Source organism: Trachemys scripta, chromosome 9 (assembly GCF_013100865.1).
Source record: "Trachemys scripta elegans isolate TJP31775 chromosome 9, CAS_Tse_1.0, whole genome shotgun sequence".
In the NCBI taxonomy this organism is placed as follows: Eukaryota; Metazoa; Chordata; order Testudines; family Emydidae; genus Trachemys; species Trachemys scripta.
The window spans coordinates 25,479,757-25,498,883 of NC_048306.1; positions in this window are offsets into that span (position 1 = coordinate 25,479,757).

Below are 19,127 nucleotides of genomic sequence, written 5' to 3' on the forward strand. Positions count from 1 at the left end.
GACTTGGCAGAGTCTGTGGTGTGTGCTATGGACCTCTCCTTTGCATCCCTCACAGCCACAGCATCAGAGCTCAACAATCCTTGTTGAGCGAGGGACTGCATTCATCCAGCCACACCCCCAGCATTGCAGCCATCTTCTCTCATTTCAACTGGTGCAGGTCATGCCCACACCAAGGTAAACTGTGGGGACACAGCTATGAAAGGGGGCATATAGCAGCCATTCTATCAATAATAGGGAACAACAGATTGTAATAGAAATCCTTCTAAACCAGCAAGGGAGTGGTCCATTTGGCTGTTCTGGACGTGTGATTAGATGGCTATTAGAATCAGGGTCAATGGCATAATAGCCCAGCACTGGTGTAGAGGACTGTCCCCTGCAGTCTTGCTCTGACCGTCTAGTCTTCTCAGCAGAAAGTCACTGTCACAGTCATGGGGGACTGGCAAGAACTCCCCATAAATCACCCTGAACACTGAGGTAGAGGAAGAGAGAACAGGATTTATTAAGTCATTTAAAAAAGCCTCCAACACAGTTCTGGCAGCAGACTTGTTTCTCTCTGCTGTATGGGGACTCCTGTCCCGCTGCTTCTCCTCCCTTCCCCTCCCCTCCTCTCCCATTAATGTTAAATAGTGTCTGGATGATAAAATCCCTCCCCACCCCTTTTTTCACTGGAGAAACAAAAAGGAACCCCAGGTTCTACAGAGATGTGCATCTCCATTAATAGCCCTGTCTTGCTCTCCCTTCCTGCCCCAAGGAGGCGATTGAGAATTATGTAGCTTTTGGCCTCAGTGCATATTTTCCTCTGTACACCCCAACCAACCCTGCAGGCACTGCTATTGATATCCCTAGCTCCCTACCCCCATCAGCCAAGAATCTTCCAGGTGACACAATGCCCCAGTGCTACCAGCATCTCTTAGTAAGGGCTGAGTATCACTAGTAGGGTCAGCCACCAAGTACTGAGTATAACCGGGGGTACAGCCAGCAGGTACTGAGTATCACTGGCAGCGTCAGTGAGCAGATACTGAGTATAACCGGGGGTACAGCCAGTGGGTACTGAGTTTAATTGGGGGTACAGTCAGCGGGTACTGAGTATAACCAGAGGGACAGCCAGCGGGTACTGAGTATCACTGGCAGCGTCAGTGAGCAGGTACTGAGTATAACCGGGGGTACAGCCAGCGGGTACTGAGTATAATTGGGGGTACAGGCAGTGGGTACTGAGTATCACTGGCAGCGTCAGTGAGCAGGTACTGAGTATAACCGGGGGTACAGCCAGCGGGTACTGAGTATAACCAGGGGTACAGCCAGTGGGTACTGAGTATAATTGGGGGTACAGGCAGTGGGTACTGAGTATCACTGGCAGCGTCAGTGAGCAGGTACTGAGTATAACCAGGGGTACAGCCAGCGGGTACTGAGTATAACCAGAGGTACAGCCAGCGGGTACTGAGTATCACTGGCAGCGTCAGTGAGCAGGTACTGAGTATAACCGGGGGTACAGCCAGCGGGTACTGAGTATAATTGGGGGTACAGCCAGTGGGTACTGAGTATTACTGGCAGGGTCAGACAGAAGTTGCTGAGTTGCCAGCCAGCTCCCCGCATGTGATAAGTCTGTGTTCTTTGCTCTACACAGGTGTTGGCAGAGTGCTACAGAACTGTTCTTACAGGGGGGTTCCCAGCAGTGGGTGCCCTTTTATGCCTGCCCCACTATTAGCAAGTTATGCTGGGAGCAGTAGAATCCACCGGGCCATGGAGTCTTTGAATGGAGAAGCACACGCATGCCTGTCGTGCAATGATTGGGGGAGTAGGAAGCTTTGCTTTGCAATCTCTATGACAGGTTTTACTGCTGTCTACCTAGCCAGGGCCTTTTCCTTCCCGGTTCTAGTGCCCGACATTGCTGGGTGTGGGCATCTTTTCACCTGAGGCACCCACTATAAATAGCAGCGGTTAACAGCATCTGTCTTCATTCAGTCAAGCCTGCCCTATGCACAGTAGATAAAAAGTTAAATGGGTAGCTCCCTGTTTCATTAAGTCTCTGTGTTCCCTGGGGGAAATGCACAGTGATGCACTCCGCCACCAAGCCCATTATGGTGGGATTGCATTAACCAGCTAAAGTAGGCTCTTCACTCCACCAGCCCCAGAAAGTCCCATAATTCCCAGCGTCTGTCTCCTGCTCAGTTGCACCCGGCCCCATCATCACTGAAGTCAGGCTTGGGGAATAGGAGGAGTCCACAGGGGCAAGGGGATCAGGGCTCTCTGGTTGGGAAGCCCATAAACTCTCATGTCACTGAGCCATAAGAGGGAAAGTGTTTGTTGTTCTAACAGCAAGCAGCCTTGTAAGGATGGAAGCAGCAGGAGGACGCCTTCTCCACCACAGAGCTCTCCTCTCCTGGCCAGAGCAGCAGGATGTTTATAAGAATGTTTCTGGCTGGTTAAGGACACACAGAGCCACAGGAAAAAAAAAAACTCCTGTTGTTCCGTCTAGCAGATGGAAAGTAAACACAGCTGCTCCTTTAGCACAGCCTGGCCCCCCTTCTTACCAGCCACCCACTCCCCTGTGTAGCCCCAGTGGTGGGTCCCCTTGAGCTTCAATGGCAAGGTGTGAAAGAGCCTTCCAGAAAAGTGTGGCATCTCTGGACATCTGTGCGTAGCACTAAGGTCAGCAGCTGCTCTGAAGGAGATGTTCAGACCCAATGCTACTGTGAGGGTCTCCAAACCCTTGCTCTCCAGCCCGGACCTGCCCACTCATCTGAGCCCCTGGCACCCTCTTATATATCTAGCACACATCACTACATGTTGAGTAAAACAGCAATGATCAAAACAGGGCTGGGCTCAGTGGTTCAGGGAGAAGCAGCCACTCAACCAAACTGGAGAATATGGGCACAAGGAAAATGAAATTCAGGAAGAGCTAGTGGGGGAGGCCAAGATGGTAATGGTGGCTGAGCCTGAATGAAAAGGCCACATACATAGCCTTGAAACCTATCCCAGAGATGTGCTAGTGGGTATGCTAAGGAAGGGAGACCCATCGACTGGGTCCTGGGCCTGAGAAGGTCTGATCCAGACACAACCATGGAAAAGAGAGCAAGGAGAACCCAGCCAACCTCAGCAGCTTTGGCAAGACATAGGGGCAGAGACAGTTGGTCATATATTTCTGGCCTAGACCCAGTGGCAGATTAATAATTTTGCCGCCCCTAGGCCGGGAAATAATTGCCGCCCTGGCCCCGCCCTGATTCCGCCCTTTCCCCACCCCCATTCCAACCCCCGCCCCAAAGTTCCCACCCCAACTCTGCCCCCTCCCTTCCCCTATTGGATCGCTTCCCCAAATCCCTGCCCCCGGCCCCACCTCTTCTCCCAGCACGCGGCGTTCCCTCTCCTCCCCCCTCCCTCCCTGCCCCGCGAAACAGCTGTTTTGCGGAGCAAGCGCTGGGAGGGGAGAGAAACAGGATGCGGCAGCGCACTTGCAGAGGAGGCGGAGGGGAGCTGGAGCAGGGGGGTGGGGCGCGGAGGGGAGCTTCCGCCCATGCAAATTTGCCGCCCTAGGCCTAAGCCTTGTCAGCCTAGGCATTAATACGGCGTTGCCTAGACCATTAGATATTGTTTCTCTGCCTACAAGAAGTGCTCTGTGAATGCTCCTGAGAGAGAGATTCTTGGAGATTTCATTCTCTGGTCTGCTCAGAGAACAGTGTGGAGCAGCAGAATATGGGAAGACAGGGATAGGCACCTCCCATGCCCACATCACGCCAACCACAGCACAACCCAGAGAACAGAAGCCCTTCTTCCTGTTCTCTTTGGAATATGATTCCTTCCCATGTTTGTAGACTTTAATCATGACCTCTCTGTCACCTCACTAGTCCCCAAGGCTGTGGCAGGAGCAATGGGCCACACCTGCAGCAGGAAGAGTTGAGGTTAGCTTTCAAACTCTACCAAGAGTTTGGATGACAGAATAAGCTCCTCATAGAGGCTGTGGAATCGCCTTTCCTAGAGACATTTCATACTGAGAGAGGCACTCAGTTCACAGGGTGGCTTGGAGATAATGAAATCAATCCTGCCCAGAAGAAGGAGGGACAGACCTAATGGCCTGCTAGGAGTATGTCCAGTTCAAATGTTTCTCTGAGAGAAATTTAGCACCCTTGTGTTGCCACTGTCAGGTCATTTTGTCAGCAGTTTGTCAGGCCTGCAGCCCTGGTTTTGGGAGAATAGCTTTTCCAGTATAAGAAAGGTACTTGGAACATCTAGTGATAGTATTTTTAAGTGGCATTGCATTTTTGGGGCATCTTTCACTGTCTTTTTCCCTTCATCCCTTTTTCTTTTCTCTTTCTCTCCTGCATGGAGCTGGTTCGCTGAGCACCTGAGGAGAGAACAGAAGTGGGTTCCCCTAGCACAATCTTAGCCTGTGTGATTGGTATGAAGTCCTAATCCTGGAGGGTTCTATACTTCTCCCAGTGAAGTGTGGGAGCCAGCATTGGGGCTGGGTGTGCACGTGTGTTTGGTGGACACAGGCAATGAAGCTGGGGTTTCAACAATGAGAAGGAAGCTCCAAACATCCTGCAGCCTCTGGGATTTTCCCAGTGCCCATTGCTCCTTGCCATATTTTAACCTGATGAGCCCCTGGAACCAGGGATTGGTGACTTCCTGCTGCACCTCCCCAGCCTGGGATGTGCTGCCTGCATGATCCACATCCAGCCTGACTCAGGGCTGAAAGGAAATTAAACCTTTCCCTCATTTAACATATAATCTCACTGGTTTCATGGCACAGCAGCTCATGGAATATTCCATGCAGTTTAGGTTACACCCCAAAGTTATGCTTTGGGTTTTTAGGTTCAAATAAACCGTAAATCACTAAACCAAACAGCTGAATTTCACCCAATTTCATGCTAAAAATCATGACTTTTGTATGATTTCAGAAACCATCCAAGACCACCCAGGCTCCTGGTCCAGGAGCCTCAGTGTCCCTCCCACAGACTGGGGCTGAGCTCTGAGTTTGTTGTGGAATTCCAAAGGAGGCGAGTTGTCCATTTAAAGGTGTCAAGTTTTTGTTGCAAGTATCAAACATAGCACAGCAGTAGAGCCAATGAAGTCTGGCTGAGTGGAATTCTAGTGTCCTCTAATGGCCAGTGTGCTTCATGACATCTCTGTAATGCAAACTGAAGGGACATGCTGCAGGAAGGTAACAGCACAAGCAATTTCCTCTCACCAACTCCTAGAAAGATTTTGCAATAGTTCATGGTCCCACAGGCTGGACTCTCCACCAGTGATACAAGCTGTGGTGAGACTGAGTTCCATGGGTGACCAAGTCACTAAAGCAACTGATGATGGGAACCGCTGATTCCCTCTATGTGAATTTTGAGAAGAGGGCATAGAGCAGGAGAGCATGCTGGAGTGCCCTTTCTATCACTTTTCTTGGTGAGTCCTTCCCATTCCTCGTGCAGGAGATATGATGTCACAGTTGACATGGTACCCCTCCCCCCAGTTTGACCAAAGTACCATCATGTCACTCAGGTGCACAATGCAAATGCACTCATGTCTGTTGTGTGTCTCTCCATGAGAAGGTGATCAAGGATCTGTAAGTGATTAAATTTTGGAACTAGGTTTCCGTGGTAGCCGTGTTAGTCTGTATCAGCAAAAACAATGAGGAGTCCTTGTGGCACCATAGAGACTAACAAATTTATTTGGGCATAAGCTTTCGTGGGCTAGAACCCACTTCATCAGATGCATGAAGTGGAAAATACAGGAGCAGGTATAAATACAATTCACATCTTTTCATGTATTTATACCTGCTCCTGTATTTTCCACTCCATGCATCTGATGAAGTGGGCTGTAGACCACGAAAGCTTATGCCCAAATAAATTTGTTAGTCTCTAAGATGCCACAAGGACTCCTCGTTATTTTGGAACTAGTAATTTGCAATAGAATTTCCTTCCCGCCCTGGCGGAGTGTCATGTCCTAGCTGCAGCTTCCTGCTTAGACTGCTAGGCAGAGTCAGGTCTGGGCAAAACCCTACATCCCCTTCTGGCACATGTATCATAGCCCAGCCAGGGCCAGTGCTACCATTAAGGCAAACTAGATGGTTGCCTAGGGCGCCAAGATTTGGGGGTGCCAAAAAGCGGGGGGGGAGGGCGCCTCAGGGCAGAGGGAGGGGCAGGGAGCTGCCACAGGGCTGGGGGGGGGCGCAAGGTGGAAGTTTCACCTAGGGCACGAAACTTCCTTGCACCGGCCCTGAGCCCAGCCCCTTCTTATCAGAAATGGCAGCGATTCCCCAGACTGCAGAGGCCCCACTGTACCCACAGCAGTTGGTTGGAAATGGAAGTTTCAGGTGGGTTTTTTTGGGCAGGAAACCTTCAGGTGATTTCTATGGGCCCCTTCTGTGCTCCAGTGTGCAGCACATGCCGAGGCACTGGCATGATTAAGGGAGGCATCCTTCAATTCTGTGCAGCTCCAGGACGGGGAAAGATTTTTCCCCCAGGCTCTGAGGAGCTTATAATGGGGAAAACTCATCAAACATTGTGTGCAAATGGAACTTTTAATTCATTGGTCTAGAGTGGTGTGTGACTGCCAGGCGGGTGGGGAAGGGGGAGCTGGACTGAGAGATGCGGGCCTGTACGAGTCCCAGGGTGAGGCAAGGGCAGAGTGGGATATTTGTCTAGTGGAAGTGCATGGCTTTGAGTTAGGAAACTCCCAACAGTGCCGGGACTGGTGACCAACCCTACAGTAACAAAGCAGCACTCCACAGCTGGCAGTGTGTGCTACCCAGCCAGCAACCCGACACATCCAAAGCAGCACTCCCAAAGAGCTCTCCAATCATCACCTGGTGCACAGCCCCAGCGCTCATGCAGGGCCGTGCAGCTCACTTGTCAGGATTAGCTGGGTATAGTAAACATCTCCCTGCCTTTGTGGGGGCCTCTGGCACGGGTGCACCTTAGTCCCTCCTGTTCTCTGCCTGTGGCACATAATAGTCTAGTCTCCTGTGGGCTGATTCTGACTGTTGGGCTTTGTGTGTGGTTGCTGGGTGCTCTTGGTGGCCTGTGCTATACATGAGGTCAGACTAGATGATCTGGGGGGTCCCTCTGGCCTTCAACTCTGTAGTCACCCACCCCCCAGTTCCAAACTAGCAGGTTTAGCTCAGTGCCTGTAACCAACCCCGCAATAATAACCCAGTGTGAGCAATCCTACAGTGACAAAGCAGCGTGTACAGTAGCAATCCTACAATAACCCAGTGTGCATAGCCCAGCATTGTAGGGCATCTCCCAGGCCTCGACCGCCCTCTTCCCCACTACAACTCTAGCCGTGCCTTCTCAGTTCGGTAACTGGGGTATTGCACTGCCTTGCGCAGGAGGTCACGGACAGAGGCAATTGCCTTTTGCACAGTGTCCAGTGTAATTTCATCCCAGCCTTCCAGCCCCACACGCACGCTACTCTTGGGTACAGGTGAGATCCTGATCCCACTGGTTATCAGTTAATGGAAACAAACAAGGTAAGGCCAAGAAGGGAGTAGGAGGGCGGGAGTCTAGATTTGGGTTTGATAAGAGTAACTAATTGGGTACATAGTTGTATGAAAGAGCCATACTTGCCCCAGGTGAGTGTACATGGGGTGAAATATTAACCCAGACCCACTCTGCTGAAGGAATGAGCTGTTTTCCACGTCAGGGTTGTCTTACAGGTATCTTCAGTCCCTGAGAGCAAGGCAGCCAGATAGCACTAACCTGCTCCCCCAATCTTGCTGCAGTGTAATAGTGTTTCCCAAACAGTGTGTACGCAAGAACACACCATCTGCTTTTGGGGCAGTCAATCAGTTCACCTTGTTTTATGAGGTGTGGTTCAGAGGAGGAGGATGGGAGAAAATGTAGGTCCTGTGACATTGATGGTTCAGGACCAGAAGTTTCATCCTCTTCCTCGTCTGACTCAAGTGAGAATGATTCTGATGCATCAGGAACCAGGGGGCAAAGAGCAAGTTATTGTTTTAGGTTGGCACCCTTGGAAGAAAGCTCTTTAGAGGAGTCTGCACTTGCGGTCGGACAGAGAGGACAGCATTTCTGTACCCCCTGGAATGGACTCTGGGTGCAGCACCTAAGATCTGTTAGACTTGAAGAAGCCCTGCTAGGTCCCATGTGTCTATCACCCTAGAGGCTAGGGCAGGGCTATTCCCAATGGCTGATACTTGTGGGATCTCTCTAGTCTAATAACAATACTAATGATTAGAGTTGTGCAAACAATTCCCAGTAGTGAGTGTATCCTACGAGTGGCTCCTCTTCCCCTGCTGCTGGGAGCAGAGCCCTCTTCCCTCAGGTTACTTGTTTTTCAGGATTCTACAGATTTTTTGTAATTTTTTTTCAATCAGTGTGTTGAGTTTGAACAGTTCTCTGTGAGTATTCACTATTTGTGCTGTCCTGTTTAGTGGTGATTGGTCAGAAGAGTCACATGGTGTTGATTCTGTTCCCTGATTGGGGGTACAGGCAAGCATTTTCAGAAGATAATTCACACGAATTCAGACATTCCCTTTCCATGGACATTTAGTAGAAGTGTTTGTGGAAAGTGAGCCTGGCTAAAGTGAATTCATTGAGAAGTACTAGCCAACATGAATGGAAAATGGTTGATGCTATTTGCCCAGCTCTGAACAAATTTCTTAGCCTAGCAGTGTTTCCATCTCCACAGGAGGGGCATGTCGCCATGCCCCCAAGCCTCAGAGAGGAAGGAAAGCACTGTCTCCACTCTACACATGAGGAATCTGAGGGGCACAAAGGGGAAGTGACTTGTCCTAGTCACTGAGGGAGTTTTTGAATCCAGGAATTCCTGGCTTCCGGCCCTGTGCTCCAGCTACTAGATGGTGCTGCCTCTCCTTCAGGAGCTGGGTGCATGGTGCTTACAGGGATAAACATGCACAAACCAACACCCAGTGATGAGGTCCCTGCCCTGAAGAGCTGATGGTCTGGAGGCACAAGGAGGTTCCCAGGACATGCTGTCTGTGAGTATCTGCACACAAGCCTGGCTGACAAGTGCTGGGCTGGAGCTGGTGAAGAATGGTGCATTGGTGGCATCAATAGTGAGGTATTTCTGAACATGGGGGATGAAGCAAGTTGGAAGTGGGCAAAGAGGGCGAGAGGCCAGGGCACAGCAGAATGGAGTGCAGAGGGAATCAGGGCAGAGCTGTAGGGGCAGGCAGAACTACCAAGGGCAGGATGGCAAACTTGAGCTGAAGGCTAAATAAACTGAGGCCTGAGCCTTCTGCTTCCACAGCTCCCTCCTCCCATCTCCCTCTCTTCCCTGCTTGCCTCCCCCACCTTGTGTCCCTTCCCTGTTCCTCCTTCCACCATCACCTCCCCCCCCATCCCATCTGACCCAGCAGTTTCTTGTTCCCTTTGCTCCCATCACCTGCACCAGAGTTTGAGTGATGGTTTGTTTGACAATCTGTCTCCTCCTTGTTTAAAAATGGCCCAGGTTGGCCAGCTCTAGTGTGCAGCAGGCGAGAAAGGTGGCATGTTCCTGGCTCAGGGTGGGGCTCTTAGCACCGGCTTTCATAGTCACTAATCCCTGGGAGCTGACAGCTTATTTGGAAAGGAGAATGAAGAAAAAGCAGTGTGTGTGCCCCCAGGACCTGCCTACCCACTCCAGATTCTCTCCTCCTCTCTGCTAATGCACCTGGCCAAGCAACCGCATCCTTTATACCTTTTCACCCCACCTACTTGCCCTGGGGATTGTCGTGTTTCTTCAGTCCCATCTAAGGGACATTATCAGGCTCAAGGTTTGTTTCAGATGTTTGAGGATAAGACTCTTGGGGACAAATAGAGTCACAAATATTAGAATCCACAAAAATAAGGAAGTTAGTTAAACAGACATTAAAAGGTACAGTGCCAAAAGTGAAATCCCTGCAAGCTGCATGGAAACTTTTAAAAAACACCATAATAGAGGCTTAACTTAAATGTATACCCCAAATTAAAAAACATAGTAAGAAAATCAGAAAAGTGCCACCATGGCTAAGCAACAAAGTAAAAAAAGCAGTGAGATGCAAAAAGGCATCCTTTAAAAAGTGGGAGTTAAATCCTTGTGAGGAAAATAGAAAGGAGCATAAACTCTGGCAAGTGAAGTATAAAAATATAATTAGGAAGCCAAAAAAGAATGTGAAGTACAGCTAGCCAAAGACTCAAAGAGTAATAGCAAAAAAAATGTTAAGTACATCAGAAGCAGGAAGCCTGCTAAATAACCAGTGGGGCCACTGGATGATAAGATGCCAAAGGAATACTCAACGACAATAAGGCCATTGCAGGGAAACTAAATTAATTCTTTAAATCAGTCTTCACGACTGAGGATGTGAGGGAGATTCCCAAACCTGAGCTATTCTTTTTAGGTGACAAATCTGAAGACCTGTCCCAGATTGAGGTATCATTAAAGGAGGTTTTGGAACAAATTGGTAAATTAAACAGTAATAAGTCACCAGGACCAGATGGTATTCACCCAAGAGTTCTGAAGGAACTCAAATGTGAAATTGCAGAACTACTAACTGTGGTTTGTAATCTATCATTTAAATCAGCTTCTGTACCAAATGACTGGAGGATAGCTAATTTGTTGGGGGACAATCAACATGTTTTTTGTAAAGGAAAATCATGCCTCACTAATCTACTAGAATTATTTGAGGGGATCAACAAGCATGTGGATAAGGGGGATCCAGTGGATATAGTGACACAGATTTTCAGAAAGCCTTTCGTGAGGTCTCTCACCAAAGGCTTTTAAGCAACGTAAGCTGTCATGGGATAAGAGGGAAGGTCCTCTGATGGCCTGGTAACTGGTTAAAATATAGGAAACAAAGGGTAGGAATAAATGGTCAGTTTTTCATAATGGAGAGAGATAAATAGTGCTGTCCCCCTGGGGTCTGTACTTGGACCAGTACTGTTTAACATATTCATAAGTGATCTGGGAAAAGGGGTAAACAGTGAGGTGGCAAAATTTGCAGATGATACAAAACTAGTCAAGATAGTTAAGTCCAAAGCAGACTGCAAAGAGCTACAAAGGAATCTCACAAAACTGAGTAAAAAGATGGCAGATGAAAATCAAAGTTGATAAATGCAAAGGAATGCACATTGGAAAACATAATCCCAACTATACATATAAAAAGATGGGTTCTAAATTAGCTGTTGCCACTCAAGAGAGAGATCTTGGAGTCATTGTTCCAGGAAGAAGGACTGCTAAGCAGAGATGAGATCCACCTATCAAGGAAGGGGAAAAGCATATTTGGATACAGACTGGCTAACCTAGTGAGAAGGGCTTTAAACTAGGTTTGAAGGGGGCAGGTGACCAAAGGCCACAGGCAAGTCAAGAACATGGAGACCTGGGAGAAGGTTCATAATTTGTGGGGAGCATGGGTTGTTATAGCAGGACTAGGAGAGACAAGACAGAACTGTGGGGTGGGGGGGGGAATCAAATCAGTATCTTAGATGTCTGTGTACTAATGCAAGAAGTATGGGGAATAAGCAGGAAGAACTTGAAATGCTAGTAAATAAACACAACTATGACACACTTGGCATTACTGAGACCTGGTGGGAAAAGATGCATGACTGGAATATTGGTATAGAAGGGTACAGCTTACTCAGGAAGGACAGGCAGGTGAAAAAGGGAGGAGGTGTTGCCTTATATATTAAAAATATATATAAAAAAACACTTGGACTGAGGCTGAGATGGAATTAGGAGACAGACTTGTTGAAAGTCTCTGGGTAAGGATAAAAGGGGTAAAAAACAAGGGTGATGTCATGATAGGGATCTACTATAGACCACCTAACCAGGAAGAAGAGGTGGATGAGGCATTTTTTAAACAACTAACAAAATCATCCAAAGCACAGGACTTGGTGGTGATGGGGGACTTCCACTACTCAGACATCTCTTGGGAAAATAACACAGCAGGGAACAGATTATCCAATAAGTTCTTGGAATGCAGTGGAGACAATTTTTTTATTTCAGAAGGGGGAGAAAGCTACTAGGGGAGAGGCTGTTCTAGATTTGATTTTGACAAATAGGGAGGAACTGGTTGAGAATTTGAAAATGGAAGGCAGCTTGGATGAAAGTGATCATGAAATGATAGTGTTAACAATTCTAAGGAATGGTAGGAGGGAGAACAGCAAAATAAAGACAATGGATTTCAAGAAGGCAGACTTTAGCAAACTCAGGGAGTTGGTAGGTAAGATCCCATGGGAAGCAAGTCTAAGGGGAAAAACAATTGAAGACAGTTGGCCGTTTTTCAAAGAGACATTATTAAGGGCACAAGAGCAAACTATCCCTCTGTGTAGAAAAGGTAGGAAGTATGGCAAGAGATCACCCTGTCTTAACCAGGAGATCTTCAATGATCAAAAAAGAGTCCTACAAAAAGTGGAAACTAGGTCAAATTACAAAGGGTGAATATAAACAAATAACACAAGTATGTAGGGACAAAATTAGAAAGGCTTAGGCACAAAACGAGATCAAACTAGCTAGAGACATAAAAGTAACAAGAAAACATTCTACAAATAGATTGGAAGCAAGAGGAAGACTAAGGACAGGGTAGGCCCATTACTCAATGAGGGGGGGAAATAATAACAGAAAATGTGGAAATGGCAGAGGTGCTTAATAACTTCTTTGTTTTGGTTTTCACCAAGAAGGTTGATGGTGATTGGATGTTTAACATAGTGAATACCAGTAAAAATGAGGTAGGATGAGAAGAGTCTAAAATAGGAAAAGAACAAGTTAAGAATTACTTAGACAAATTAGATGTCTTCAAGTCACCAGGGCCTGATGAAATGCATCCTACAATACTCAAGGAGCTGACTGAGGAGACATCTGAGCCATTAGCGATTATCTTTGAAAAGTCATGAAAAATGGGAGAGATTCCAGAAGACTGGAAAAGGGCAAATATAGTGCCAATCTATAAAAAGTGAAATAAGGACAACCCAGGGAATTACAGACCAGTCAGCTTAACTTCTGTACCCGGAAAGATAATGGAGCAAATCAATCAAGCAATCGATTAGCAAACATCTAGCAGATAATAAGGTGATAAGTAACAGTCAGCATGGATTTGTCAAGAACAAATGGTGTCAAACCAACCTGATAGCTTTCTTTGAAAGGGTAACAAGCCTTGTGGATAGGGGGGAAGTGGTAGACTTGATTTTAGTAAAGTTTTTGATACTGTCTCACATTACCTTCTCATAAACAAACTAAGGAAATGCAACCTAGATGGAACTACTATATGGTGGGTGCAAAACTGGTTGGAAAACCATTCCCATAGAGTAGTTATCAGTGGTTCACAGTCATACTGGAAGGGCATAACGAGTGGGGTCCCTCAGGGAACAGTTCTGTTCAATATCTTCATCAGTGATTTAGATAATGGCATAGAGTACACACTTATAAAGTTTGCGGACGATACCAAGATGGGAGGGGTTGCAAGTGCTTTGGAGGATAGGATTAAAATTCAAAATGATCTGGAGAAATGGTCTGAAGTAAATAGGATGAAATTCAATAAGGACGAATGCAAAGTACTCCACTTAGGAAGGAACAATCAGTTGCCAAATACAAAATGGGAAATGACTGCATAGGAAGTACTGTGGAAAGGGATCTGCGGGTCATAGTGGACCACAAGCTAATCATGAGTCAACTGTGTAACACTGTTGCAAAAAAAGCGAACATCATTCTGGGATGTATTAGCAGGAATGTTGTGAGCAAGACACGAGAAGTAATTCTTCCACTCTACTCCGCACTAATTAGGCCTCAACTGGAGTATTGTGTCCAGTTCTGGGTGCCACATTTCAGGAAGGATGTGGACAAATTGGAGAGAGTCCACAGAAGAGGGGGGGAAATGATTAAAGATCTAGAAAACATGATCTATGAGGGAATATTGAAAAAATTGGGTTTGTTTAGTCTGGAAAGAGAAGACTGAGGGGAGACACAACAGTTTTCAAGTACATAAAAGGTTGTTACAAGGAGGAGGGAGAAAAATTATTTTTCTTAACCTCTGAGGATAGGACAAGAAGCAAAGGGCCTAAATTACAGCAAGGGAGGTTTAGGTTAGACATTAGGAAAAACTTCCTAACTGTCAGGGTGGTAAAGCACTGAAATAAATTGCCTACGGAGGTTGTGGAATCTCCATCACTGGAGATTTTTAAGAGCAAGTTAGACAAATACCTGTCAGGAATGGTCTAGATACTACTTAGTCCTGCCATGAGTGCAGGGGACTGGACTAGATGACCTCTCAAGGTCCCTTCCAGTCCTATGATTCTATGACTGTGGATTGTTCTCTGAAAACACCCACTCAACATGCAGCAGCAGTCAAAAAAGCAAACAGAATGTTGGGAATCATTAAGAAAGGGATAGATAATAAGACAGAAAATATCATATTGCCACTATATAAATCCATGGTACACCCACATCTCAAATACTGCATGCAGATGTGGTCACCCCATCTCAAAAAAGATATATTGGAATTGGAAAAGGTTCAGAAAAAGGCAACAAAAATTATTAGGGGTATGGAACGGCTTCCATATGAGGAGAGATTAATAAGACTGGGATTTTTCAGCTTGGAAAAGAGACAACTAAGGGGGGATATGCTAGAGGTCTATAAAATCATGACTGGTGTGGAGAAAGTAAATAAGGAAGTGTTATTTACTCCTCATAACACAAGAACTAGGGGTCACCAAATTAAATTAATAGGCAGCAGGTTTAAAACAAACAAAAGGCAGTATTTCTTCACACAGCACACAGTCAACCTGTGGAGCTCTTGGCCAGAGGATGTTGTGAAGACCAAGACTATAACAGGGTTCAAGAAAGAACTAGATAAATTCAGGGAGGATAGGTCCATCAATGGTTATTAGCCAGGATGGGCAGGGATAGTGTCCCCAGCCTCTGTTTGCCAGAAGCAACAGGGGATGGATCACTTGATGATTACCTGTTCGGTTCATTCCCTCTGGAACACCTGGCATTGACCACTGTTGGAAGACAGAATACCAGGATAGATGGATCTTTGATCTGACCCAGTATGGCTGTTCTTATGTTCACTTACATAGAGCCCTCTACAACCCCACCCATATAGGATGCCCATCTCTGGGTAACCACAGACCGAAGCTCATGGGTGTGGGTGCACATTCCGCTGCAGGTCAGGCAGATGTGCAGTTGCCAGTGAGTCTGATGCACAGGGTGGGGCTCTTGCAATACCTAAACTATGTAGCCATGGATACTGCACCCATTACTATGGCGTCTGGGCAACAGGTGGAGGCAGAGGTGGCTCTGTGTTCCTTGGTTGCACTGATGGCTGTCGTCAATTAGCTTCACTCTGCCATTTCTTGCTTGATGCCTGCTCATGTGACTGGCTACTCCAGGTCCCCAGAGCTCTGGGTCTATGTTACTCAGCTAGAAAGTCTTGCTGAGAGGATCTCTTTTAGTGTTCCCTTCACCCATCTCCCACGCACCATTTCCGCATTAGCCAATGCCTTGTGATTCAACATTCATCCATTGCTAGAGCAGAGCCATTCCATCTCATCAGTGCCGAGATCAGCAAGCTCAGAACATTGTCAGGCCACTGGAGGGTTAATTTCACAGGGATTTGTGGCCAAGACACACATGTAAGATAAAGAACATGCCATCCAGCATTGGTATACACACATTTCCTGTGCATCAAGAGGCAGATATGTGTGTGTCTCTGGGTCTGAGTATGTGTGAATGTTCATGTCTGTGTGTGCGCGCACACGTGCACATGTGTATCTGTGGGTACGTGTGCATATGCATGCATGTGCTAGTATGGAAGTGTGTGTTTATGAGTACATCAGTATGCATGTGTGGGTATATGCCCACGTGCATATCTGTGTGTCTGATCTGAGTATGTGAGAGTGGACAGAGACACAATCATTATTCAAGGCACTGGTGGAAGCAAACAGAACGGGGAGAGGATGTGTCCAAGGGGATCAATGGTGAGAAGTGGGAGGAGGAGAGCTGGGAAGAAGGAGGGAATCAAACAGGGTAGAGATGGAAATGGGGAGAGAGAGAAAAGCAGGGAGGAAGCACACCTCTGTAACAAGGGGCTCAGGTAATTCAGCAATCAGTGCTAGCTTGTCATACACAAATCTACACAGACGCATGTCCTGACAGGCATTGCTAACATACATAGACACACAAATATATCAACGCCTACATGGACATACATGCTGGTACATGTGTATGAGCACACAACTGCCAGCCACCATCAGTGAATCACTCAGGGACTATGTGATGCTCTACTGTTCAGAACAGACAGTCGGCTACCTCACCTGCTTTCTGGGCTTAGACTCCCCTTTCTGTCTCCATCTCCCTGGGCCTGGATTAGCCTCTGACCCCAGCTGCTTGTTATATGGCTGTGAAATAAAGCCTCTATACTGCTGGGCAGAAAGTTCAGGTCAGTGCCACTAAGCTGCTGTCAGCCTATTGCCCTTTGCCAGGCCCTTCATGCAGGGTGCACTGCCTGTTTGTACTTGACCTTTGTGGGTGAATGAGGCAGTGTCAGACTGCTGGAGATTTGGCCTTGAGCATAGGGTTGCCAACTCTCCAGGATTGTCCTGGAGTCTCCAGGAATTAAAGATTAATCATGTGATGAAAGATTATGTCATATGATGAAACCTCCAGGAAGCCGGCCAACCAAAATTGGCAATCCTACCTGTGCAGTGGACTTCTGGGGCACTTCAGAGATGGGCTGCATCCGCTCAGACAAGTTCCTCTACTTGAACTGCTCTCTGCACTGCTAGGTAGCACCATGTTAAATCAGATGGATTAAAAGGGTTGGCACTGCTCCCAGGTTCCCCCTGGGTTACCGGGGTGGGTCAGATACTGCTGGGAAGCCACCAAGGTATTTGAGTTCCAGCTGTTCTTAGGGAAGAGCTTGTGCTCTGGCACACAGTGTGAGCGGTCTGCTGTGGTGGGGCTTTTCACTGCATCAGCCCTGCTGCTTGGCCTCTCAACTGTCCCCCTTTCTGACCTTAGCTTCCTAGTTGAGACTCAGAATGTCCCACTGCCCTGCAGAACTGAGCCTCGGCAGGAATGGGAAACAAGCCTCAGGGAGTTGGGTGTGTGTGTTCTGCAGCACTTCCCCACCATGCACTGAGAGAGCCCACCCCCAGGCAGGGCCGGTGCTACCATTAAGGCAAACTAGGCGGTTGCCTATGGAGCCAAGATTTGATGGCGCCAAAAAGCGGTGCCCCACATTTATTTTTTACAGCGTTCCTGGGCTGGGCTGCCGGCAGCGCGCTGACACGTGCGGCTCAGACTCCCTCTCCCAGCGCAGCAGCCGCTCCACTTCTTCCACCTCCCAGGCTTACGGCGCCAATCAGCTGTTTGGAGCCGCAAGCCTGGGAGGGGAGGAGGATTAGAGCGGGGGCGGTGTGCTCGGGGAGGAGGCGGAGCAGAGGTGAGCTGGGGTGGGGAGCTGCTGCGGGGCGGAGGGTGCCTCAGGGCGGAGGGGAGGGAGCTGCCGCAGGGCTCCCCGGGCTGTAGGGGTGGGGATCTGCCGCGGGGGGGGGCGCCTCAGGGCAGAGGGGTGGAGCTGCCGCGGGGGGGACGCCTCAGAGCGGAAGGGGGGCGGGGAGCTGCCGCAGGGCTCGGGGGTGGGGGAGGCGCAAGGTGGAAGTTTCGCCTAGGGCGTGAAACTTCCTTGCACTGGCCCTGCCCCTAGGCTTGGCACATCTTCACCTATTCCCATTGGTGGCCAGCCAGCTCTCCTGTTCCCCAGGGGACAACATCCCAGCATCAGCACAGCTTGTATTCCAGCACTGGCGCTTCCAGGAACATTACACAGCAAGTGTCCCTAGTTGAGGAACCCATCCCTGTTTTTAGCAGGACATTGGCCATTTCCCCAGGCTCTGTCCCCCAGTCAGGTGCGTTTCAGGAGAGTGAGAAAGCAGAGTCTACTTTTCTCCTCAACAGTCCCTATGTCTCAGTTTCACCGGTTGTCAGCCACCTGTGGTGACTACTAGGCCAGCAACCTCCTTGCCCCCATAGTGACCTTTTCTCCTGTGTGAGATCTGCACCACTTCCAACCCCCTTGAGCAGGCAGCTTTGCTCCAGACCCCCGCCCAGCAGGTGTTTGTTTCCTTGTGGTTTTTAAAAGAAGGGGCGGGAAGATCTCCAGGGGAGTTTGGAGCGAGCGGTCAGGCCAGGCTTAGCAATGAAATATTGCTGGTCGGGTTTTATCAGCCTGCTAATCTCCTTGGACTGAAAATCAAGATGTGATAAAGGGCCTGGCGGTTCCAGCAGGCCCTGGCCGCTCTGCTGTGGCTTTGGGAACAATGGGATCTCTGTTCATGTTGCTATCATTGAGTAAATATCAGGCGATCCTAGCCCTGCAAACAGGGAGAGGTGACAGAGTGACATGGGGCTCTGTCGTCACCGTGTGGGCCTGAGGAAGGAAGGGCAGAACTAGCATCTCCTGCCAACAGGATTGGGGCATCTGATCTCAGATGCAATGGTAACAAACACCCCCTCCTACAGGTCCATTTCAGAATAGTCCAAGTCATTTAACCCCCACGCTGCAGCAGGACTGTGGGTGTGTCCTGCAGGATTCCCACCCAGATGTCAAATCCTGTCAAGCCTCAGTTTGAGCCAAAGGCTATAATGCATCCACCCACTTGCCTGCCCACTGCTAGGGATGAGTGACCCAGAGCAAGATGCGGAGAGGGAAGAGGGAGTGCAGGGGGAACTGGAGAGTGGTGGGGTCCTGGCATCTGACTTCCCAGCTTCTGGGTGTGTCCTGTGTGCTTATTGCTGGAGTTAAGGGCAGTAAAGCTGTTTCAGAGGCTACGTCTACACTACGGGGGGGAGGGGGATCGATTTCAGATACGCATATTCAGCTACGGGAATAGCGCTGTGAGGACGGCAGCAAATTGACCACCGTGGCTCCCCCGTCGACGGCGCTTACTCCTACCTGGGCTGGTGGAGTACGCGCGTCCCGATGAGACGCGATAAATCAATCCCCGAGAGATCAATTTTCTACCACCGATCCGGGCGGGTAGTGAAGACTAGCCCAGAGTCTGCTCCTGACATTCAGACCCCAGGCCACAGCAGCTAGGTCCAAGGAGCATCCAGCCTGGCCTGTCTCCTTGCCCCAGAGGCGTCTGGCTCTCCTGATATGAGCTGCACCTGTTTCTCCCCATCACCCCATTCCAGTCTGC